The sequence below is a fragment of the Hyla sarda genome, chromosome 2, assembly GCF_029499605.1.
Source record: "Hyla sarda isolate aHylSar1 chromosome 2, aHylSar1.hap1, whole genome shotgun sequence".
NCBI lineage: Eukaryota > Metazoa > Chordata > Amphibia > Anura > Hylidae > Hyla > Hyla sarda.
In genome coordinates this window covers 314,947,842-314,961,638 of record NC_079190.1, presented here as the reverse complement: position 1 = coordinate 314,961,638, position 13,797 = coordinate 314,947,842, and the positions used below count along the sequence as shown (strand labels likewise).

The 13,797-nt window shown below is 44.9% G+C and overlaps 1 protein-coding gene across 8 annotated transcripts in view; it reads left to right on the top strand.

Annotated features, from left to right (window-relative positions):
• Nucleotides 1-13,797, top strand: part of BRPF3 (bromodomain and PHD finger containing 3) — a 238,296-nt gene that overhangs the window by 197,968 nt on the left and 26,531 nt on the right. The gene's annotated exons all lie outside the window — the stretch shown is intronic.

The window sequence follows — 13,797 nt, the reverse complement described above, 5'->3', positions numbered from 1 at the left end:
TGTGTGCAGCGGTTGTTAACGCTGAGGCTGCATATATTATGACCCCTACTTTGGAAATGCAGGAGGATTGGCTACGGGCTCAGACTGCTTACAATGACTATTTAGTGGAGGCTGCAGAGCATAAAAGATTCTTTACAAAACAGCGGTACTTTGAATGTGGTGAGGGAACAGGTAAACTGCTGGCATCTATAGCTCGTGCGCAGGAAGGTGCTACATTTATTGGCTGCCTGAGAGACGGTCAGGGGAGGGAGGTCACGGAAGATAGGAACATATTGCGGGTAATGGTGGATTTTTATAAAGATGCATATTCGTCCAGGACTACTTGCTCTGCGATGGCCTTGGAAGACTATGTTAGTCAGGTACGATTGCCTTCACTTTCTCTGGAGCAGAGGGACGAATTAGATTCCCCCTCTCTATGGAGGAACTGGAACTCGCATTGAAAGATGCGGATAATGAGAAATCCCCGGGCCCTGATGGTCTGCCGACTGAGGTATATAAATGTTTCCAGGGTGTACTTCTGCCTCAGCTGTTGCATGTATTCGAGTCAGCGGTGGAGGAGGGTGCTTTGCCCAGCTCCATGATGGAGGCAATTGTTGTGCTCCTTCCTAAACCTGGAAAGGACCTATTGAATGCCGGGTCTTATAGACCTATATCTCTTTTATGTACTGATGTGAAACTGCTGGCTCGGGTGCTTGCTAACAGATTGGCTGGGGTGGTTTTATCGTTAGTTCATGGGGATCAGACGGGCTTCATGCCGGGTAAGTCTACTGTGGATAATATACGACGGGTCTACCTTAACCTACAGATGACACAGGAGGGGACTGGGGCTAGGTCATTGGTCTCATTGGACACTGCCAAAGCGTTTGACAGTGTAGAATGGGACTGCTTGTGGACAGTTATGGAGAGGATGGGATTTGGTCCAAGATTTCTGTCTTATGTTAAATTGTTATATTGGTGTCCAGTTGCTAGATTGAGAGTCAATGGTCACTTGTCTGACTCATTTCCACTGCAGCGGGGTACGCGACAGGGGTGCCCCTTGTCGCCACTGCTCTTTGCATTGGCTATCGAGCCCTTAGCTTGTCTCATCCTAACGGCATCAACTGTGAGTGGATTTAGGTATGGCTCTATGGAGGAGCGGATAGCCTTGTATGCGGATGACATGCTGCTATTTTTGGGTGATACTGCCTCATCTTTGACCCCGGTTATGTCTATTATTTCTCAATTTGGCTCACACTCCGGTTTGTTGATTAATTGGGATAAATCTGTATTGATGCCCCTGGACCCTTTGCCGGATATCCCGCAGATTTCTATATCTCAGTTACAGGTAGTAAATAGTTTCAAATATCTTGGCATATATATTACTCCGTCTTTGCATGATTATATTCCTAGGAACCTGATCCCTATTCTGGACAAGAGCTCTCAGAAGGTAACCGTCTGGTGTAAGCTACCGGTTTCAGTGGTCGGTAGAACTAATTTGGCTAAGATGATACTGATGCCGCAGTTACTTTATATTTTGCAAAATTCCCCCGTGTGGATTCCGATGTCATACTTTATACGTATTCAGAGACTATTTAGACGGCTAGTGTGGGGAGGGGGATCGGCTAGGATTAGGCTGGAGACACTACAGAGAGGTAAGACTTCAGGTGGATTGGCTCTGCCTAATCCGTGGTTGTATTTTATAGCTTCTCAATTGCATCAAATTAGGGGATGGGCGGGTTTGGACACACTGGGACCTACTGGGCGACTATTTATGGCCAAACATGGGGGGCGAGTTCCAGTACATTTGCTGGAGATTGGAGCCCTGACTAGACCTCCTGACTCCTCTCCCACTACTGTCTTACTGTGCAAGCTTTGGGGTCGCACGCGCAAATTGCTTGGCATTACTGGATGCACAAAATTCACCCCGCTGTGGCATAACCCTGGCTTGCCTGTATTTTTCTGACGCCAGTTTCTGGGATAGGAAGGGATTGTGTAGTCTGGACCATTTGGTTACTCAGGGAGGGGTTAGGTCTTTTGGGGACCTACAGGAGGAGTTTTCTTTGCCGCACTCTGCATTTAATAGGTATCTACAACTCCGACATGTTTATGAAACGCAAGGTAGATCCCGATCCATGGTGATTCACTCTAATAATGTCTTAGAATCGGTTGTATTGAAAAGAGATTCAGCTGGGGTCATTTCCCGGGTGTATAGTGAATTGTTAAGCTTTCATCTTGAACACTTTCCCCTGACTGTTCGAGGTAGGTGGGAGAGAGATCTTGGTGAGTTGACAGACGAAGAGTGGTCTACTGTTCTGGCGCTTACCCCTTATATATCTTTGTCTGAATCTAATAGGCTTTCTCAGCTTTTTCTCTTACATAGAGTTTATAAAACTCCGGTTTTCCTTCACAAGATAGGGGTGAGATCTGACTCTACGTGCCCACGATGTGGTGCACTGGAGGCAAACTTGTTGCACATGGTTTGGGAATGTCCTCAGCTGGAAATATACTGGAGAGAGGTTCTCGGTCTGATCCGAACGGCATATGGTGTGACCCTTGACTTCCTTCCTAAAGTATGTGTGTTGGGTCTGATAGGGTGCGACCAGGAACCATCTCTGATTGAGACGGGGATATTACGTGTCTTATATCAGGCTAGGAAAATTATTGCGCAGTTCTGGATTAGACTGACTCCTCCTGTAGTGGCAGACCTGGTAGCTAGAGTTCATTCTATTGTTCGCTTGGAAAAAGGGATCTACATAAAAAGGCAAGTTGAAAGGAAGTTTGATGGAGTGTGGGGCCCGTGGGTGAGACACTTCAACCCCCCTGATGATGAGCATTGATAGACAAATTGATAGAAAAATTTGCCCTCATACCGCCCCATACACGGAAAAATAAAAAAGTTATAGGGATCAGAAGATGACAATTTTAAACGTATTAATTTTCCTGCATGTAGTTATGATTTTTTCCAGAAGTACGACAAAATCAAACCTATATAAGTAGGGTATCATTTTAATCGTATGGACCTACAGAATATAGATAAGGTGTCATTTTTACCGAAAAATGTACTACGTAGGAACGGAAGCCCTCAAAAGTTACAAAACTGCAGGGTTTTTTTTCAATTTTGTCGCACAATTATTTTTTTTTCCGTTTCACCGTAGATTTTTGGGCAAAATGACTGACGTCATTACAAAGTAGAATTGGTGGCGCAAAAAATAAGCAATCATATGGATTTTTAGGTGCAAAATTGAAAGAGTTATGATTTTTTAAAGGCAAGGAGCAAAAAGCCAAAATGCAAAAATGGAAAACCCCCCGTTCCTTAAGGGGTTAGGGGTGGACTTAGGAGTATTCTACACCAGTGATTCCCAAACAGGGTGCCTCCAGGCTGTTACTAAACTCCCAGCATGCCTGGACAGTCAGGAGGCTCCATTTTGGAAACACTGCCGTACGATACGTTTTCATTTTTATTGGGGGGGGACAGTGTAAGGGGGTGTATATGTAGTGTTTTACCCTTTATTTTGTGTTAGTGTAGTGTATTGTAGTGTTTTTAGGGTACATTCACACAGGTGGTGGTTTACGGTGAGTTTCCCGCTAGGAGTTTGCGCTGTTGCAGAAAATTTGCTGCAGCTCAAACTTGAAGCAGGAAACTCACTGTAAACCCGCCCGTGTGAATGTACCCTGAACAATCACATGGGGGACAAACCTCCAACTGTTGCAAAACTACAACTCCCAGCATGCACGGTCTGTCAGTGCATGTTGGAAGTTGTAGTTTTGCCAGATCTCAGTATTTTCCAACCAGTGTGCCTCAAACTGTTGCAAAACTACAACCCCCAGAGTGTACTGATCACCGATGGGCATGCTGGGAGATGTAGTTATGAAACAGCTGGAGGTAGGCAACTACAATGCTGGGAGTTGTAGTTTTGCAAGATTTAGAGGGCAATGGTTTAGAAACCACTGTATAGTGGTCTCCAAACTGTAGCCCTCCAGATGTTGCTAGGCAACTCACCAGCCGCACGTCATCGCCGATCACCGCCACCGCCGATGTTAAGTGGACCTCCGCGCCGGTCACCGACGGTTCCCCCGTTCTGCCCGCACTACTGTGGGTTGGCAGAACAGGGGACCCAAACTTTTGCTATAGTTCGGTCGCTTCTGAAGACCAATAGCAGGGATAGGAGGGGTGGCACCCCTGCCATCTCACTCTTATCCCTTCAGGGGGATCGTGGGTGTCTTGGACAACCCCGATCCCCCTTATTTTACAGATCACCGGAGACCCGGTGTGAATTCGTGGGGTCTCAGGACCCCCCTGGGCATTTGCATGGGATGCCTGCTGATAGATATCAGAAGTCATCCAGGTCCGATCCCCGTCCGGCACGCGTCTGGGACCGAAATACCCAGGGGCGTACAGGTGTGCCCTGGGTCCTTAAGTACCAGGGAGCTAAGGCTTACCTGGTACCTGTATGCCCTGGGTCCCTAAGTGGTTAAAGTAGTCAGAATGACATTAAAGGAGTTTATTAACCCATTAGGCAATTCACAAAGCTGAAAGCAAAGCTTGTCGGGAGGTTAATAACTCATTTATGAATTATTCATTATGGTCAACAAAAATATGAAAAATATTATGACCGTTATGAATTGCCAAAAATAAACAAAGAATACAATTCACCACATCTGGGCCCGACTATTTTTCCAGATATGAGTTCTATAGTAGTGGTAGTGTAACTTTTGCAATATAATAAAATAATAACGCAGTTATTATAAAAATAAGTACATTCATTTGTTACAGTTGCTTAACATTAAGAAGAGTAATAAAAACAGACCATAATATCAATAAAAAGATATAGAGAAAATAGCAATGACCTATTGTCAGATTTAAACTATGTTGTATTAGTAAGTTAACTAACAACATTGGGGGGCATTTACTAAGGGGTTTAGTCATTTTTTTCGGACTATTTTTGGCGCAAAATTGTCGCAATTGCGCCTACCCTATAAATTGTGCGACTTTCCCTAGCAAGAGCTAGAAAGTCAAAAAAAAAATTCCCGCTTAATTTACGCAAGTTTTCAGTTTTTACTTGCAGTGGTCAGGAATTTATTAACTGAGACAGTCGCAGTTGCGCAATAAACTGTCGCAACGGCCATAAAAATTGACTAAATTTACTCCAGCTCCAACATGGAGCAGGAAAAGCTGCTGCCGCCCGGGCTCCGACATACTTTCTCCCCGCTACCCTCACTGCGCTACCGGGACACTACAGTGATTTATATCCCCCCCCCCTCTCACCTGCCAGCGCCACACAACTCCCATCTGTCTGCTGTTGCAAGACTACAAGTCCCAGCATGGCCTTACAGTGAGGACACGCTGGGAATTGTAGTCTTGTAGCAGCGGGAGCTGAGCGGCGCGGGCGGGAGACAAGGGGAGGGGGGGTAGCGGGGAGGCCGTATGCGGAGCCCGGGCGGGAGACAAGGGGGGTAGCGGGGAGACCGTATGAGGAGCCCGGGCGGCTGCACTGTAATGTCAGCCCGGGCTCCTGCCCTGAGAGCCATAGGCTTTGGCTGTCAGGGCATGCTGGGTGTTGTAGTTTTGCAACAGCTGGAGGGCCACAGTTTGCAGACCACTGGTGTGTGGTCTGTAAACTGTAGTCCTCCAGCTGTTGCAAAACTAAACAGCTGAAGGGGACCGGCGAAAAAGTTCACTTACCCTTCCGAGGCTCCAGCGACGATCGCTGACGGAGATCGTCGCGCGGCAGTGTCGTGCAGCGCTGGATCCTACGGAAGCCGGTAAGTTGCGCAAGCTTCCCAACCAGGGTGCCTCCAAATGTTGCAAGACTACAACTCCCAGCATGCCTGGACACCCTTTGGCTGTCCGGGCATGCTGGGAGTTGTAGTTTTGCAACAGCTGGAGGCACCCTTGTTGGGAAACACTGGCCTAAAACAGTGTTTCCCAACCAGGGTGCCTCCAGATGTTGCAAGACTACAACTCCCAGCATGCCTGGACAGCCATTGGCTGTCCGGGCATGCTGGGAGTTGTAGTTTTGCAACAGCTGGAGGCACCCTTGTTGGGAAACACTGGCCTAAAACAGTGTTTCCCAACCAGGGTGCCTCCAGATGTTGCAAGACTACAACTCCCAGCATGCCTGGACAGCCATTGGCTGTCCAGGCATGCTGGGAGTTGTAGTTTTGCAACAGCTGGAGGGCCACAGTTTGCAGACCCCTGGTTTGTGGTCTGTAAACTGTAGTCCTCCAGCTGTTGCAAAACTAAACAGCTGAAGGGGACCGGCGAAGAGGTTCACTTACCCTTCCGAGGCTCCAGCGACGATCGCTGTCGGAGATCGTCGCGCGGCACTGTCGCGCGGCAGTGTCGCGCGGCAGTGTCGTGCAGCGCTGGATCCTACGGAAGCCGGTAAGTTGCGCAGGCTTCCCAACCAGGGTGCCTCCAGTTGTTGCAAGACTACAACTCCCAGCATGCCTGGACAGCCTTTGACTGTCCAGGCATGCTGGGGCTTGTAGTTTTGCAACATCTGGAGGCACCCTGGTTGGGAAACACTGTTTTAGGCCAGTGTTTCCCAGCCAGGTTGCCTCCAGATGTTGCAAAACTACAACTCCCAGCATGCCTAGACAGCCTTTGACTGTCCAGGCATGCTGGGACTTGTAGTTTTGCAACATCTGGAGGCACCCTGGTTGGGAAACACTGTTTTAGGCCAGTGTTTCCCAGCCAGGTTGCCTCCAGATGTTGCAAAACTACAACTCCCAGCATGCCTAGACAGCCTTTGACTGTCCAGGCATGCTGGGACTTGTAGTTTTGCAACATCTGGAGGCACCTTGGTTGGGAAACACTGTTTTATTCCAGTGTTTCCCAGCCAGGTTGCCTCCAGATGTTGCAAAACTACAACTCCCAGCATGCCTAGACAGCCTTTGACTGTCCAGGCATGCTGGGACTTGTAGTTTTGCAACATCTGGAGGCACCCTGGTTGGGAAACACTGTTTTAGGCCAGTGTTTCCCAGCCAGGTTGCCTCCAGATGTTGCAAAACTACAACTCCCAGCATGCCTAGACAGCCTTTGACTGTCCAGGCATGCTGGGACTTGTAGTTTTGCAACATCTGGAGGCACCTTGGTTGGGAAACACTGTTTTATTCCAGTGTTTCCCAGCCAGGTTGCCTCCAGATGTTGCAAAACTACAACTCCCAGCATGCCTAGACAGCCTTTGACTGTCCAGGCATGCTGGGACTTGTAGTTTTGCAACATCTGGAGGCACCCTGGTTGGGAAACACTGTTTTAGGCCAGTGTTTCCCAGCCAGGTTGCCTCCAGATGTTGCAAAACTACAACTCCCAGCATGCCTAGACAGCCTTTGACTGTCAAGGCATGCTGGGAGTTGTAGTTTTGCAACATCTGGAGGCACCCTGGTTGGGAAACACTGGCCTAAAACAGTGTTTCCCAACCAGGGTGCCTCCAGATGTTGGGAAACACTGGCCTAAAACAGTCACCCTGGTTGGGAAACACTGTTTTAGGCCAGTGTTTCCCAACCAGGGTGCCTCCAGATGTTGCAAGACTACAACTCCCAGCATGCCTGGACAGCCTTTGACTGTCCAGGCATGCTGGGGCTTGTAGTTTTGCAACATCTGGAGGCACCCTGGTTGGGAAACACTGTTTTAGGCCAGTGTTTCCCAGCCAGGTTGCCTCCAGATGTTGCAAAACTACAACTCCCAGCATGCCTAGACAGCCTTTGACTGTCCAGGCATGCTGGGGCTTGTAGTTTTGCAACATCTGGAGGCACCCTGGTTGGGAAACACTGGCCTAAAACAGTGTTTCCCAACCAGGGTGCCTCCAGATGTTGCAAAACTACAAGTCCCAGGTTGGGAAACACTGTGCCCGGCCTCCGCCCCACCTTACTGTAAGGGCATGCTGGGAGTTGTAGTCCTGCAGCTGGGGGCAGGGGACAAGCTTGTCACATTTATTATCACCTGCTCACACATCTCCTGCACCACACAACTACAACTCCCAGCATGTCCTTACTGTAAGGGCATGCTGGCAGTTGTAGTCGTGCGGGGCGGGAGATGTGTGAGCAGGTGATAATAAATGTACTAACCCATTTTTTTGTTTTCTTCTCATTTCAGATCCGTTTATCCTGTGGACTCCTTCGGATTCGGTGGACTACTTCGATGACCAGCGTTTTTCTTTGTTTGATTTTAATAAAATGGTTAACGAGGGCTTGTGGGGGAGTGTTTTTTGTAATAAAAATTTTTTAAAACCTGTTGTGTTTTTTTCTTACTTTACTAGACAGGCTTAGTAGTGGAAGCTGTCTTATAGACAGAGTCCATTACTAACCTGGGCTTAGCGCTAGCCACAAAAACAGCTAGTGCTAACCCCCTATTATTACCCCGGTACCCAACGCCACAGGGGTGCCGGGAAGAGCCGGTACCAACAGGCCTGGAGCATCAAAAATGGCGCTCCTGGGCCTAGGCGGTAACAGGCTGGCGTTATTTAGGCTGGGGAGGGCCAGTAACAATGGTCCTCGCCCACCCTGGGAACGTCAGGCTGTTACTGTTTGGTTGGTATTTGGCTGAGAATGAAAATAGGGGGGACCCTATGCGTTTTTTTTTTTTTAAATAAATAATTAAATATATTAAAAAAACGCATAGGGTCCCCCTATTTTTATTCTCAACCAAATACCAACCAAACAGTAACAGCCTGACGTTACCAGGGTGGGCGAGGACCATTGTTACTGGCCCTCCCCAACCTAAATAACGCCAGCCTGTTACCGCCTAGGCCCAGGAGCGCCATTTTTGACGCTCCGGGCCTGTTGGTACCGGCTCTTCCCGGCACCCCTGTGGTGTTGGGTACCGGGGTAATAATTGGGGGTTAGCGCTAGCTGTTTTTGTGGCTAACGCTAAGCCCGGCTTAGTAATGGACTCAGTCTATAAGACAGCTTCCACTACTAAGCCTGTCTAGTAAAGTAAAATAAAAATAAAACACAACAGGTTTTAAAAAAAATTTATTACAAAAATCACTCCCCCACAAGCCCTCGTTAACCATTTTATTAACATCAAGCAAAGAAAAACGCTGGTCATCGAAGTAGTCCACCGAATCCGAAGGAGTCCACAGGATACACAGATCTGTAGAAGAAGTAACCAAAAAAAAAAAAAAGTGTAAGTACATTTAGGGAGAAAAAAACTGTGTTAAAAAAATGTAATAAACACACACACACACACACACACACACTAAACGCCGTTTACCACTTCTGAGCCATGACTACAATTTACAGTGATCCCTCAACTTACAATGGCCTCAACATACAATAGTTTCAACATACAATGGTCTTTTCTGGACCATCGTAAGTTGAAACCAGACTCAACATACAATGCTACAGACAGTCCAGATCTGTAAAACGTGTCAATGGCTGGAAGAACCAACCAATCAAAATGGGCATTCACTGGTAAAACCCCTGTATTACTGAAGTGTATGCACTGACTGGTATTACATGTTCTGTACACTTTACCTGTATCAGGGTTAGCTGCTCTTTTGGACACCAGGTGAGGGCAACTCCATTACTTGTTTTGGACATTGCCTGTACTGTACAGGACCCCTGAAGAAGCTCCTGTCCTCTACATAGACCAGTGTTTGCCAAGCAGGGTGGCCCCATTTTTTGCAAAACTACAACTCCCAGCATGCCCGGACAGCCTTTGGCTGTCCAGGCATGCTGGGAGTTATAGTTTTGCAACAGCTGGAGGCTCCCTGCTTGGGAAACACTGACATAGACAGTGATTTACAGCTCCCAGCAGATCTTTATTACTTTTATATGTAAGGATTTGCTTTATCTATATTAGTTATCTACTTATTTTTCTTTGTCACTTTTTCCTATTTTTGGATGACATTTTGGTGCCTTTAGAACCAATTACCCTGTTTCCATAGAGTTATGGTCTCAACATACAATGGTTTCAACTTACAATGGTTTTCCTGGAACCAATTAATATTGTAACTTGAGGGACCACTGTAGTTATTGAATTATTTAGATGTGGTGAAAAAGCTAAAAAAAAACTCAAAAACAAAAGATCCAGAAGGAAACCAGCAGCCAAACCTATTCGGACAGCAGGAAAAAGGAACAGACTATTTTTTCTACTACATGAAGTAAATTTCCCACTTTTGCCTATGTGTGACAAATTTATTAATGCCGTGCAGCAATTTAGTAAATTTGTCGCACATAGTCAAAAATGAAGTAGAAAAAAACAGGGTAAAAACCAGACTACATAGTAAAAGATTAGTAAATGCCCCCCATTAACCCCTTAAGGACGCAGGACGTAAATGTACGTCCTGGTGCGGTGGTACTTAACGCACCAGGACGTACATTTACGTCCTAAGCATAACCGCGGGCATCGGAGCGATGCCCGTGTCATGCGCGGCTGATCCCAGCTGCTGATCGCAGCCAGGGACCCGCCGGCAATGGCCGATGCCCGCGATCTCGCGGGCGTCCGCCATTAACCCCTCAGGTGCCGGGATCAATACAGATCCCGGCATCTGCGGCAGTGCGCGATTTGAATGAATGATCAGATCGCCCGCAGCGCTGCTGCGGGGATCCGATCATTCAGAACGCCGCACGGAGGTCCCCTCTCCTTCCTCCGTGCGGCTCCCGGCGTCTCATGCTCTGGTCTGTGATCGAGCAGACCAGAGCAGAAGATAGCCGATAACACTGATCTGTTCTATGTCCTATACATAGAACAGATCAGTATTAGCAATCATGGTATTGCTATGAATAGTCCCCTATGGGGACTATTCAAGTGTAAAAAAAATGTGAAAGTAAAAGTAAAAAAAAAGTGAAAAATCCCCTCCCCCAATAAAAAAGTTAAACGTCCGTTTTTTCCTATTTTACCCCCAAAAAGCGTAAAAAAAAATTTTTATAGACATATTTGGTATCGCCGCGTGCGTAAATGTCCGAACTATTAAAATAAAATGTTAATGATCCCGTACGGTTAACGGCGTGAACGAAAAAAAATATAGTCCAAAATTCCTACTTTTTTAATACATTTTATAAAAAAAAAATTATAAAAAATGTATTAAAAGTTTTTTATATGCAAATGTGGTATCAAAAAAAAGTACAGATCATGGCGCAAAAAATGAGCCCCCATACCGCCGCTTATACGGAAAAATAAAAAAGTTATAGGTCATCAAAATAAAGGGATTATAAACGTACTAATTTGGTTAAAAAGTTTGTGATTTTTTTTAAGCGCAACAATAACATAAAAGTATGTAATAATGGGTATCATTTTAATCGTATTGACCCTCAGAATAAAGAACACACGTCTTTTTTACCATAAATTGTACGGCGTGAAAACGAAACCTTCCAAAATTAGCAAAATTGCGTTTTTCGTTTTAATTTCCCCACAAAAATAGTGTTTTTTGGTTGCACCATACATTTTATGATATAATGAGTTATGTCATTACAAAGGACAACTGGTCGCACAAAAAACAAGCCCTCATACTAGTCTGTGGATGAAAATATAAAAGAGTTATGATTTTTAGAAGGCGAGGAGGAAAAAATGAAAACGTAAAAATGAGTCCTTAAGGCCAAAATGGGCTGAGTCCTTAAGGGGTTAAACTTGGTCACAGAAGTAGGTTAGGCTGGGTTCACACTACGTTTTTGCCATACTGTTTTCAATCCGTTTTTCTAAAGAAAACCGTATGGCAAAAAACGGATGGAACAGTATGGAAAAAAGTAAACCGTATGCGTTTTTAAACAGTATACTGTTTTTAAAAGTGCATACAGTTCCGTCAGTTTTTATAAAAAAAAACATACGTTTTTGAAAATGTTGTCCATTTTTAATGGGAGGGGTCTTGGGTGGGAACTTTAGGATTCAAATGCGCATGTGCAAAGTAAAAACGTATACGTTTTTCCCCCATGGAACCGTATACATGTGCGTTTCCCATTGACGTCCATGTTAAAAAAAAACGTATGCGGTTGCAGTACGGTTTTTAAACCGGAGTCAAAACCCGTGGTTGAGCACAATTTTGTCTCCGGTTTAAAAACCGTACTGCAACCGCATACGTTTTTTTAACATGGACGTCAATGGGAAACGCACATGTATACGGTTCCATACGGGAAAATGTATACGTTTTTACTTTGCACATGCGCATTTGAATCCTAAAGTCCCCACCCAAGACCCCTCCCATTAAAAATGGCCAAAATTTTCAAAAACGGATGGGTTTTTAAAAAATAAAAACTGACGGAATTGTATGCACTTTTAAAAACAGTATACTGTTTAAAAACGCATACGGTTTACTTTTTTCTATACTGTTCCATCCGTTTTTTTTGCCATACGGTTTTCTTTAGAAAAATGGATTGAAAACAGTATGGCAAAAACGTAGTGTGAACCCAGCCTTAAGTCAGATCTCAGTGGATTACTTTGCATAGAGATCATTATATATGATATCGTATGGGCATGTTACATATATATATATATATATATATATATATATATATATATATATATATATATAAAATGGGAGGAAACCCCGCCCAGTTCTAACCTCAACTACCTCTGGTAAGATACAGTACTAAATATATATATATAGTACACTACTAATTAGGAAGACTCAAATTAAGTTTCCTCGTGGGATATATCATGTTTTACAGTAGAGAATCCCAAAGACTATTGTATATGCAATATGATCATTGCATTGATCCCCATAAGACGCGCCCCGTTCATTTGCAGTAGAAGGGGGTGTGGCTTATAAACTACTATTACCATCTCATAATTGAGAATCCATATATATAAATATGTAAATAAGCCAAGTCTGCTGAATAACATGATATCATTTCCATCCACATTAAAAGGAGATAACTTAATCGAATAAGAGACCTTTTGTATCTTTCCGAGAGAACTTCTGAATAAAAGAAAGATGGCTGTCTGGGGTCTATGGGAATGGCTGTAGTCAATAACCGGTCATCAGAGAAGAGATGACTTATGGGATAAAGGTTTCTCCTTGACTCTTCATGGCTCCCCCCTTCAGGTACCTCTAGGAACTTCTGTGATGCTTCCCTCTATGAACCTCCGATAATGAGCCACCTTTCCTGTCTCATTCACCCATGTTTTAACCTGTTTTCCTATTGAAAACTCCACCCAACTAAATATGATGTTAACCAATGATGACTGGTGGGTGTTAACTATGTATATCAAGGTCTAGTTACATGACATCACTGTAAAACATTAATTTGCTATAATTGTGTTAGAGATGCAAAAGATTATTGTGGCCACCTTATCACCTGTATACACATAGGGGGACAAGACAATGGCATAGCTGTTTCTCGGGCATCTCAAATAGATCGCCAGAGATATAGATGAATAGAATTCAAATACAACACATTGTTAAACACATACACACATCTGCATCCAGGTGTACAGAGCAGACCCCCCATGGGAGTCAGAATAACAGACAATGGGGGACATTTACTAATCTAGTCTATTCTGGGTATGCTTATAGACCAGCGTATGTGGTAGTCTCCTGTCTATTGTGCTCCTAATTTATCAAAGGTCTCACAGCCCTTGATAAATTCTGTGCTCAGACTTCAGGGTCTACAGCTTAAACTGCATTTAGACCTGCTCCAACATGGTCTGACATTTCAGCGTATTTTGGGCAGATGCGACTTGTCGCACAAAAGTCGCACTTGATAAATTGAGCACCAATGCATTTTCCAATGCATTTCCGTCTAAAATAGACTTGCATGCATCATGTTCTAAAAATCCTCTAGAGCAAAAGTCGCAGAAAATTCGCACATATTTAGACTTCGACTTTCTGTGAGACAAATTTAGACAGGAAAAACCAGTCTAAATCCTTTGATAAA